Source organism: Lissotriton vulgaris, chromosome 8 (assembly GCF_964263255.1).
Source record: "Lissotriton vulgaris chromosome 8, aLisVul1.2, whole genome shotgun sequence".
Classification (NCBI taxonomy): Eukaryota; Metazoa; Chordata; class Amphibia; order Caudata; family Salamandridae; genus Lissotriton; species Lissotriton vulgaris.
The window spans coordinates 1,383,253,538-1,383,266,304 of NC_141696.1; positions in this window are offsets into that span (position 1 = coordinate 1,383,253,538).

The window sequence follows — 12,767 nt, forward strand, 5'->3', positions numbered from 1 at the left end:
GTCTCAGCTGATCGTGCATGCCTGATGTGAAGGACTATTTTGCAACCATTAAAAAGTAAGCACCGTGATATCCCTCGGGAAACCCTGGCATGGACTAGTGGAGGTGATGTTTGTCCTCCACATATAGGGAAAACAAAGAAGGCTTGGGTCTTGTCACTTCCCAAGCCTGGACCACCCACAGACTACAACAAAACATTGACCAGATAGGTTATTAATGATTGCTAATGGATGAGCCTAGACAAACAGTTCGAAGCTCATGTGATTTATTTCACATCATTGTTATCCCATTTAGTGCGCATGTAAAGAACATTCATAAATGTCATAAGATAGATAACACTTCATTCAATAAACCATACTTATGACACCATCAAAAAAAAGACATTACAACGCAACCACTTATATGATACACAAAATAAAAATCATAAACGCCACAAAAATTGTGAGTTTCCTATACATCTCCTTAAAACAGCCAGTCCATACTGTACAGATAAATCACAGGCGGATGATTAATAATTCCAAAGTTCCTGCCTGTGTGTAGGACAAAAGGGGTATACAATTCGTATTAGGGTTGTCTGATCACTGGGAACAATTTGTTTAGACCAATTCCCATCTAACACCCCCAAGAGTCATTTGCCTTTGCCCAGCTGTCAACGCGTTTCGAACCCAGAGCGATTCTAGGGTTCTCCTCAGGACTCAGACTGGGAAGCAGTGACTGTTGTTTTGAGAGCTTCTAACGCTGATGTGTTTGTAGTGTCTGCAGTTGACCTGTTCAATATTCACAGGAGCTTGGATGTATCCATTGTTCCATCCTCACAGCGCGGGAATGGGACTGTGATTAAGTGGAGTTTGACTCTGTATTTCGTTTTCAATATCTCCTTCTATAACTTGGTGTTCGTCCTCATGACAGCTTCTTCTTCCAACTGCAGAGACTCGTCATACACATATTGCATGGCTGTCAATAGGTAGCTAAAGTAGTAGGTATTTTTGGGTACGGTTTCCCATGATTCAGACTCTTTGTGCAAACAAATGAGCAAGCTTGTCTAAAAGTGAAAAAAATGCTAATACACAGCTCTCTCCCCAAGCCTTCTGTCATCTGTCGAATCCCACAAATTACTCCCCCTTCCTGTTCATCATTTAAAATATTGAGCTGCTCTTAGGTTGCAGGCTTTTTATCTAGGAGGAAATATATGGCTCCACTGGTTCTGACATACTTTAGTAAGGCATGGGCAAGAATGTGCTGAAACTGGGTGCTACTTAAATCGTGCCCCATGTTGAAAGGCGTAGCCCTCACGCACATATTGTTCGTCAAGAGGTAGAAACATTATGTGAGACACACTGAGATGCCCCATAGTGCAGTAAAACAGGAATTTCCAAAAGGGAACGTTTGACCCTGATGACTACCTCAATGGGGGATCCCATCAGATGTGGCAATCATGCAACACGGTAGTGAAATGAGAACATATGTCTTTCCACGATGGGGTTGAAGCCCTATTAGCAGTGCCATATTGTGCGATACACCCATTCTCAATATTCTCACAACAGCAGAAGGATCAAGATATAAGGGCCTGTGAGATCCGACAGATCCTCAAGCGTTAAATGCTGAAACAGCAGAAGAATTAATATGTAAAGTCCACCCAGGAGCAACTTATTATCTACCCCAAACAAACACAGTGTAAACACCACCTATATGTGACGTGAACACAACAGTGCAATCCAGATATGAGCTAGGCAACAGAACAATCAAGTAAGGTCAGCCTATAGGTAAGATGAGTGCCTGAACAGAAAAAAACAAAGTCGAAGTTCACTCAGAGGTGAGAGGAGCTACAGGAGTGATGACAGTGACAGCAGCACAATCATAATGTAAGGTTCATCCTGTAAAGGACGCGTATATCACCAAAACTATCCTAATGTACAGTCCACCCCAACATAACCTGAATGAATTAGAACAAATACTATGTAAGCCTGCCTAAATACCATTGTGATCACGACAGCAGGCAAATTGCCACCTAAGGTTGATCCAAAGTGTAGATGAAACATCGGCTAGTCAGAGTCGGTGTACATTGGTCGAATATCGGCCAACCTTGTGGAGCAGCAGATGCCACCCCCTCTATCTGACGGCGGACGACCACAAGTGTAATATTGGGATTGCCAGTTTGTCAGACATTGTTTTAGTGAAACTACTTCTGTCATTGCAGCATTTCATTTTGCATTTCAGAAACAAATCCCCTGATGTGCAGGGGGTTAAATCCTTGTTTCTGGGCTGTTGATTATATTTCCCTCCTAGGTCTCTTAAGCTTTCCATGGTGGCCATGGTCGTAAAAATACCTGACTCATTCACTCAATGGTGCCGTGCTCTAGCAGATGGTCTGCCAGATTATAGATTTGCAAAGTCAGTCAGTTGAGGCTCTGCCATCGAATCCATACCATGTATGTGTAATTCACTCACATCAATATCTTCAATATGTAGTGTACAGACTATGATATGTAACACCTGTATGAATATAATTACACATCTTAATATACAAATGTTCTACTTTATTAAAAAGAAATTGAGAATCCATTTTGTTGTCAGGTGCCATTTACAACCTCATATGTTGATGCTTTAATTTTGCTAAATGACCTACTTATTCACCCTAGATAGTGCATATCTCTGTCTTAGCTATGTTTTCGGAAACCTCAGTACCAAAGAACAATATTGCGAAGGAGTCGTTTTTCATTGACTACAACATACTGGATGTAACATACAGCAACAGGAAGTAGGACATTCCTGAGCCATCCAGGACCACCACACAGCCACTGCATGATCCATTTCCATTGTACTGCTCCCTTTTCTCTGGAAACCCTCCCCAAATGATGGATAGTGAAGAAAAAGCCCAAAGTTTCACCAAGAAGGAATTTAAGGTAATTGGGAAGGATTACATCTTTTTACATTAACCATCACACAGGTATGTCTATCCACCATCTTTGCCAACTGTTATAGGTGAGAAGACATGCTGTTTATGGTCTCCACATTTGACAACTACCCTCCCCTACAGAGGATTGTTATTGTAAAAACTGACCCTCCCAAGGGACAGAATGTGCCTATGCCATCTTCCCCATACTGCCACTTGAGACATGCTTGGCCGTCTGACAAGGGTTGCCTCACGCTCAAAAGATGACGAGCAGACCAAAGGGTGGACATAGGGAATCAACGCAGGCACCTATAGGCTGAGGCATTGTTAGAGGTGTGTCCTGCTTAGCCAGGAAGAGCACTCATGGCTTTTTAGCAGTTGACTGGGTACTTGCAATCCATAGGAGATGCCAAGGGGGAAGGCAGCTGGCTGGCCATGAGGTGTTTTTAGAGATGTTATCCAGGAAGGCTCCCCTTTTTCCTTAGCAGTGGAGGCCCCTGAGGCAGTAGATTGTCAGAAGACAGGATTTCCTACATGGATTGAACTCCGTAAGGCATTAGCACCAGGCTCTTTGCCACCAGGAGCTGCATAGGAATTGTAATGCAAATAGCAATTTAAACATGAAACATTTTGTAAAATGCCAAAACCAGACATTTTGTACTTTAGCTTTAAGCAACAGGTGCAACTTTAACATAAGCAATTGAAACATTAGAATATTAGACAATGTTATTAGTTGGTAATTACTTTGAGAAAAAGATGCAGTGTAACAGTGTCTTATCTGCCATGGATGCTTCTTTTGTCGATATATATTATTACACAGTATATACACACTAACATAGTCATCTCCTGGATGGCATCTACTGAGATGAAGGTGTCATATTTGGCATGCGTTCACACAATGTAAGAGAGTGTTAGTTACTGTGACAAAGGACATATCACTCAACAATTGTCTGTGATGGAGACCAGATATGTGAAGTTACAATGCATGCCATTACATCGCATGCCGTTGTAACGCCAAACTTTCTGTTGGGGGAGCGCTCGAAGTTGGAATAGATAAATGTTTCATTCCAACTCCAGTGTGTGCAACTGTAGGGAAAGTGTTGGAGTTAAATCCTACACCATCTACCCACTGCTGCACACCTTTATCGTTGCAACGGCATGCGGTGTAACTGCATGCGTTGTAACGGTTGCATTGTAAAGGCTGTTTCCCATTGAGACCTAGGTGGATAGAGTGGGCTACAATAAGAATACAGATGAAACACTCACTGATGGTCTTCATCAGGGCTTGCTTTCATCTAAATCCATGATAATGAAAATCTCTGTCTTCATCATGTTAATGACAGGAAAGCAAAATGTCAAACCGTACTTTATTATAAAGCACGATTCTTCCTCACTAATGTTCTTCTTCCCCTTAAAGGGATTGGACTGTACAGAGCACCCAGCGCAACATTCTTTTTTGGCACCACACCCATGATTCCCTCACTCACTACCACCCTCCAACAGTGCCCTTCATCTCTCCATCTGTCACATACATTTATTTAGTTTTATAGCGCTACACATGCCAGTGTTGGGTGTTTGAGCATTTTACATCACACACACATTATACAGAGAAAATAAATCATACAAGTGTAAATCGTCTATAGGAAATGTTACAATGAGGATGCCAAGGTGTAAGAGTCACATGTCATCCAAACTAGTAGGCAGTATATTTTAGAGTGAGTAGCACAAACTCAGGATTTGATAAGAACTACAGTGGTTGCAGCCACGGCCGGTAGTGGCAGCACCGGCCGGGCGGTGACGTGGGGAGGGGGAGGGGCAGGATAGGGGGTAGTAATGTATGGATTATGGACTTTAACAGGTAAGTAAACATATAAATAAATAAATAAAACGAATTTCGTTGCATGCACTGCATCACCAAATGTGATACAGTGCGCGCAACGAAATTCATTTTATTTATATGTTTACTTACCTGTTAAGGTCCGTAATCCATACATTACTACCCCCAATCCTGCCCCTCCCCCTCCCCATGACACCACCCGGCCGGTACTCCCACTACCGGCCGCGGCTGAGTGGTTGGGGTTAGCTTTACTAATAGGAATGCCAAACTAACCCTTTTTAGCAACATTAGGATAATGAAAGACACGGGAAAAAACGTAATGTTCTAAACTATTCCATGAAGTTTGCATGCAGGTCTTTGGTGACAGCTCAAATGTCTCTGTGCTATTTTATGACTGTAACCTATGAACTGCAATTAAAAGAAAGTATCTTTGTGAAAAAAGCAGTAAACCACTGAGCTATCCACATAAAATACAGTTCTGTGATCTGCATGGTCCCGCTCTTTGCAGCAAGTTCTGCTCTACTTTACGAAAAATCAAAACTGCCAGTAGACAAAACTCCCATCTCTTTCCAGCAGGAAGATTAATCATCAAAGTTATCTTAACATTTTGATTGTTGCCGGAAAACTATGGGACACAAAAGGAATGCTATAGCAGGTGCTTTTGAACCCATAAGTTATTTCTAAATGCAGCAAACTCTTTCCCACCCGATCTCAGTGCCAGGTGTGGCTGCACTGGTCCCACCACCCTGAAGCCGGGCCTGGGACTGTATCTTGTAGTTTGTAGCTATAGAGTGTTTTTACCAGTGTCAGACAGTCCAGTATGAAGAGGGCAGAGCTTAGGGTGCTGACTATATTTATGTTCTTGCAGGCAGTTTGTCAGGTGTGTGTGGTTTAGGTCAGGTTACCTATTTGTTTTTATTCAGTTGTAAGAGGGTGGAGACTTTTAATCCTATTAGTGGATAACTATTTAATCATGGTAATGGTGAATACCATTAAGGATGAGATTTCCACCAAGACGGAGGCAATAATCTGTGTTTGTGTAGATTTCCCCACGTGAATAAGACCCATTGTGGAGCCATACAGTTACACCCACACATAAATGGCTGGAAAACAATGTCTAACTCACTAATTTCATAAATTATACCTGAATGATGAAGTTAATGAGAATTTTTATGACTGGCCAAAGAACGATCTACTTGTTGAAACACTCACTTATGGTCTTCATCAGGGCTTGCTTTCATCTACATCCATGATAATGGAAAATCTCTGTCTTCATCGTCTGTCTTCATCATGTCAATGACAGGAACGCAAAATGTCAAACCGTACTTTATTACAATGTTTTATGTATAACTGTACTGAACCTATCTTGCACTGTTAACTGTACTTAGGGATGCAGGGGATTGAGAACAGATGAAAGCAACTTATTTTATAATACTGAAAAACCCTATGCCCCAGAGTGTGTAGCAAAAGATGAATTTTAGACAGGGCCAAAAATATGTGCATGATATAGTACATCTTCATTAAAGAGATACATTACAGATGTGAGGTCTTAAATCCTAAAACGCATTACGACTTATGTTTGAGGATTGATGAAACCAAATCACTGTTCTCATTGCTTTACAGACTGAAATTTAATCAGAAACATAACCTTGAAAATAATGTGCTGCTATTGAAAACTATGTTCTTTTGGTATGCATTAGTATTCAGCATACAGCAAGTATGTCTGTTTATGAATCGCTACAAAAGTTTTTTTAATTGACTTTTTAAAATCCAAATTTTCGCTATGCGGATGCTTAAGTATGAACCTAAGAACAACAGATATACCTTCGAAGTCACAGAATAACCAATTATGATTCAACCACAATATTTAGCATCTCATAAATATTTAATAAAATACACATAAAATACTAGTGACATTTATAATCCATTGGACCAGATATTTATTTATTTTATTTTATTTTGTAAGAGATTTGTAGTGTGCACAGCTACCCCAAGGGGTTTCCCGGCACAGGGAGCAGCATATAGGCTGATCCGTGATCATTCACTAGAATAACCCAGTGTTCAGGTTTTTGCAAAAAACAAGTAGGGAATTAAAATTCCTGAGGTCGGCAGGCAAAGCCTTCCACAGTTAGGGGCCTAGATAGGAAAAGGAGCGACTCTTCATACGGGTAAGACGAAATGTAGGTATGGAAAACAGTGCTTGACTTGAACATCTCAGTGGCCGAGTGAGAAGTCACCAGTTCCTGAATGTATTGCGGTGCTAGGCCATGTTTGGCCTTAAACATATAGCAGAAAACCTTAAACTCAATGCATTTGGATACCTTAAGCTAGTGCAGTTCCTGAAGTATGGGGGTAACTGAGGCCCTCCGAGGTAAACAAAAGAGTAACCGAGCCTCACCATTTCGAACCATCTGTAAATGGAGCAGCAAGGTCTTATCAGCCCCTACGTACAGCACATTGCCACAGTCCAGTCTGGATATCGCCTGAATTACAGTTCTTTATGTGCTAAGGGAATTAACCAGGGAATTATTTTATTCATTTAAGGGTAGAAAAGCAGATGACAGTGATCTTTGTTATCTTTGGTTTCAGTGATCGCTTATCATCAATGATGAAACCCAAATGTTTAGCCATGGTGGGCAAGGTGGGCTAAGGTCCTAAGGAGTCCAGCCAATGTCTGGGACCCGTAGAGGGAGGCATTGTTACCCAAGACCAAAACCTCAGTTTTATCACCGTTGAGCTTAAGCGCGTTCTTATTCATCTATAGAGAAATGTTCCTCAGACCCAGGTTCAGCAAAGATGTATCATGGTGCTGAGCCGATGATAGAAAAAAGATACATCATCAAAAACATTTGGTCCAAAAATAACATAGAAAACAACTGTATACAATAAAATTACTAAAAAAGTTATTGTGTTGATGAAGCATTTCAGTTGTTACTTGACCTGTATCCCACCTTCTTTAGGACCAGTAGCTGAATAAAAAATAGTAGAAAACATAAAATACATATCTCCATAAAAAAGTTGTTAAACGGATTCTCTAAACACATACGGTTAGGCATACATGCCCAGATGCATCAAACTTCTTTTTTGCAAATCCTAATTTGCGAAAATTACCGAATCGCAAATTAGGATTCGCAAAATGGTATGCATCATTATTTTCGCATTTTTTTTGCAATTCGGTAAAAATCGCAAAGGACATGTGTGTCTGTAACTTAAGAGTTTAAAAAATGCATTTTTGTGCATTATTAAACATTTTTGCAAATTACCACGAGGTTCAAACTCGTGGTAATTTGCACGTGCTATTTTGAAATTCGCAAATTTTTAAACAATGATGCATTGCATTTAAGGAATCGCAAAATTGCGATTCCTTAAATGCAATCGCATTTTAGAAATTCGCAAAATTTGCGATTTTGGACAAAATCCAATGATGCAAATCAAAAAGCATTTTTGGAGTCGCAAACGGCCGATTTTAAGGAATCGCACCGTTTGCGATTCCAAAAATGGTTGATGCATCTGGGCAACAATGTTGTTCTTCTATAATTCTATTATAGATACCACAAATTAAAACAAAAAGACATCATTATCAACATGGTATATATTTTTACAAATCAAGCATCAATAGACATGATTATTTTTTTATATCATTATTTGTCATGTTTATTTTCATACATATTTAATGAATCACAAAAGCATAAGCGCTTTCTCAGGTCCATCAATTAATACTATCCTTATAATTTTTGTAACTTTTTTGTTGCATGGTGCTGATCAGTAGAATGTAGGGGAAATTACATACATTTGTGTTACATGAATTTCGAGAAGTTCCAAGAAATGTACCTGGCACAAAACTTTACACAATTATTGTCTGTAGGATGGTCGAAGTAGAAAAAGGCTTATGATAAAAGTAAAAACCATGGCTGAGAGCCATGTTCTTTCAGGTGGCCTATAGTTCTCCCTGCTTTTAGTTCCTATACACTCACCAGCATTAATCAATCATTCATTTGTAAAGCGTGCGCACGCATCATTGTTTCAGTGATGCTAGGTAATTCCCTGACTGTACTCCAGACACAGAAGGGAATAATTCCATTACTTTCAAGTAATATTCACTAACCTGAGCCCTAGCTCTCCCCATTTCACTTGAGGTGCCCACTTCCTTAAAGCTTTTTTAAGAAAGAAAATAAAGACACCTGACAGTATTTTTACTATAATAATGAAACAACCCTCAAATACATCCCCTTCCCTTCCTGCCACAAACTTAATTTTCATTGGTGATGCACCTTAGGAGAGAAGGGCAGGTTGGAGGACTGGGAGTGGTCGAAGTGGGCAGGATCGACAGGGCACTGTGTGCCCCCTACTTTTTTAATTTAATAGAATCCCTTTCCCTACTTTGTTATTTTAAAAATGCATCCCAGAATGACAGAAATAGGCTAGGCCTACAGATAATGCTCAGTTGTTCTGGGACAGGAGGGTAGGCAGAGAAGGAAAAGGACTCAGTATTTTCCTTCTTTTCCAGAGAAGACAAGGACAGTGTCCACTTCTCCTTCTCTGTCGCTGACAACTGCCCCCCTCACTTTCTTCACCCCTCTCCTTCTTTCTTTCTCATATTCCCTCTCTTTCTGTCTGTCTCGCTCCTTTTTACTTGCTGAAAACCGTGAATTCAAGAAATGGCTGTCTTTCCTCTCCTGTCCTTTATTAGTTCCACTGTGAAATGGATCCAAAAAAGAAGAAACTTTTTTGCTAGAAATTTCGTCTTTTTCTGACATTTTTCCATTCCAAAGTGCAACCCCGGGATGGAGAGAAAAAAAAAGTTAGAAATTCGGAAAATAAATAAATAGTTAAATAAAGCAAGACAGAGTGCCCACAAAGATGCCAGATTGGTTTTATTCGCACCCAAACACATTAGCGCTACTTTACAGTGTTTGCCAGTGAAGCGTTGCTGGAGGTACTGCAATACCTGGTTGATGCATAAAGTGGAAAATGTTTAATGTGATCCTTATCAGCTGTTTTCCTTATTTTAATTTTTAAAAATGTGTACCACAGCTGTGTGTTCAGAGATGTGGTCTTTTTAAACCATACTGCTTATGTTTTGTAAGGATATAAGCAATGGGCGTTGAAACGCGTCCCTTCCAGGCCCTGTAGTCATGTCCTTAACTTTTTAGGCAAAAGCATTTACTGATTTCTGAATAGTGAGTGTAAAAGCGTTAGGATAACCATGTTGTTCCTGCTTACATTTCACACGCTTTACTTAATCTTGCATTCCCTAGGAGTATTTTCTTTTTCCAGGATGTTGTTACTTTTTTTTCAGGCAGCATATTACTCTTGCCAAGTGCATAATTTGAGGTGAGTCACATCCATGTGTTTATAGCCGGGCACAATTGAGTTGTAGTTGAAAGCAGTGCGAGTTTCTTTCGTTGGAACAGTATGGTGTTCAGTGAGGGATAGGATGTGGCACTATAGCCAGAGCTGCCGAATTTGGAACTGGGTAACCAGGTTCAAACTTCATGACCAGTCCAACACAATCCATACTGAAGTTCACCTAGCGGGCAGACCTACGAAGTAGCACACCATAGAGCAACAGTGACTCTGTCACTGATATCACCGGACCCTTAAGGCCAGTTTGCCTCACCTATTTGTACCTCCATTGACCTTGTTTCAGCAGTAGTAGTGCAACTCACCAAGGATCTGCAATGCAGGATTTGCAAGCACACCAAACTAAGTTTGCAAACTTCACGGGCTCTCTTCTTCATGCACAGGCACTCTTCACATGTGCTGTCTGCTTTGGGGCCACTGGAATTATGCAGCAATGTGGGTCAAAATTACGTTGCAGTGTTGACTCAATTATGCAGCATAAAAAAAGGCTGCAGCATAATGCAGTACATTTTCTGATACTTTATTATTTCAACATTTTTCACATGTCTCTGTAGAGATTTTACCTCATTAGTACTAGTGTAACATAAAAAAACAGCAGTGAGAAATGTGACAGGTCCCCCTTTGCAAAGGGCCCTCCACTTTGCAGTAACACAAGTCACATTTTTTAGTAACTTTTGATCTGTTTGAGCTACAAACAATGTTTTTGTTAAAATCAGATTACGCAGCCGATGATTTATTATGTGGCAAATATGGCAGAGCCATAGTTATGTGGAAAACAATTACAAACTTGGATATTTTGCCATTCATGTTTGAACTGCTCTTGTGTAAAAACTGAAGTTAAGTATTGATGACAGAAACTTCAATAGCTCGGAAACAAATGGCTTGTGATTCCACTTTCAAGCGTTTTTGGGATATTCTGTGATTGGAAACGTATCCCACTTTGTGAATGTATTTTAATGTCAGTAACTCATATTAAACCTTAAATAAATATGTGTATCCATTGGTTGAATTAAACAACGTAATTAACTAACTGGTCAGTGAACTGCCAAATACAAGAAATTGAGATGTTTTACTCTTTCTGGCCACACCTCTGACTCCGCCCACTGACAGAATCCTTGGGTTATCCCCGCCCTCTGATTCTCCGCCTACCGTTCCCTTATTTTTTTCCCCACTTCAACCACTAACGGTAATGAAGATGACCGGTAAGTAATGGAATCATTACCCTTCATCCGTGCTCCGCGTCCCAGTCCTGAACACTTGAGGATATAACCAACCATGAACAAACTATGCCAATACAAACTGGTAAGTGCATTATGTTACTACTTTTGCACTGTTATCTTTGCATTTCAAATTTGTCTTTGCTTAAGGATAATGGTTTTTAGATGGGGAACCTTTATTTTTCCTCATCTTTCTTGCTTGTTTCGTCTTTTCTGTTTTCATACTGAAGTCTTTTTCTCGTGTCTCTTGTGGACTCAGAGCTTTTCTGTCCCTTTCTGAGGTATTTTCTTTATCTCTGTTCATCGCAGCCTGTAGTCCTGAGTTCTGTTAATTTTCCATTTTCCGGCTCCATTCATTCCTGTTCTGGCCAGTGGGTGTGCTTTGGAGTTGTGTGTTGTACTTTCTTTCCTTCTTTTCTCTTACGTTGCTGCTTCTTTTCTCTTACGTTGCTGTTTCTTTTCTTCTTCTCTGGTGTGTAAGAAGCGAGTATTGTTTATATGTTTGGTTTCCTTTCTTCTCTGTTTCTTGTTATCTCTCGCTGCTCTTCTTTTATGGGTTTTCTCTCAACTTCATTCTTGTTGCTCTTCTTTTGGTGTTTTACGGTTCTGTTTGCTCTATTTCTCCTCTTTCTCATTTCTTCTCTTTTGTTCTTTCTCTGTTGTTTTTTTTATTAAGGAGAAAGGGGGATATGTCGTATCTTGACTCCCATGTTAGGCCTTCCCTCTCTGTAGAATCCTCATGTGATGTCACTTCACAGAATGTTGGGAGTCAAATAGCCACAGTTGGCTGGACTGAGCAGCATGCTGGCTTCTCCTGGTGGGGTCTCCCTGTGGTCTTGTTTCTATCTACTTATCATCTTGTAACTATCCTGAAATAAACCATCTTTAAACTACATGATCACTTCTGGACTTGATCATTACAGAACCATAAAGAAAATCAAAACAAATACTTCATTACTGTTTTCAAAATTCCTGATGCAAAATTCATATCTAATTCTAGCAGGATATGTAAACAATAATGAGTAAGAAATGTATTTTGTGTAGATAAAGTGTGGCTCTAAGAGGTGGAAACCGTCCTAGTAGAACACCGCTGAACTTTCCCTGGCAGAGAATGACCTGTAGAAACACTGGCTTATGAGATTGCCTGCCTGACCCAATGACTAAGAGAGGGGAATTAACACACTTTTACCTTTATTGACCAAGCCATAGAACACAACAACAATGCTAGTTTCTAAAGTCCTTAGTTCTATCTAAATAAATTGTTAGTGCTCTCTTAACATATAAGATTGATGGAATTCCACTACCTTCAACATCAGAAAATACGGGGATAGCAATTGTGTGATCTAAATGAAAACTGGATTGAACTTTGGGTCTAAATTTAAGATCTGGTTTCAGAATTACCCTGTCTGGGAAAATGTGATGTAAGGAGACCAGATGACCAATCCCCTAATCTTTTAG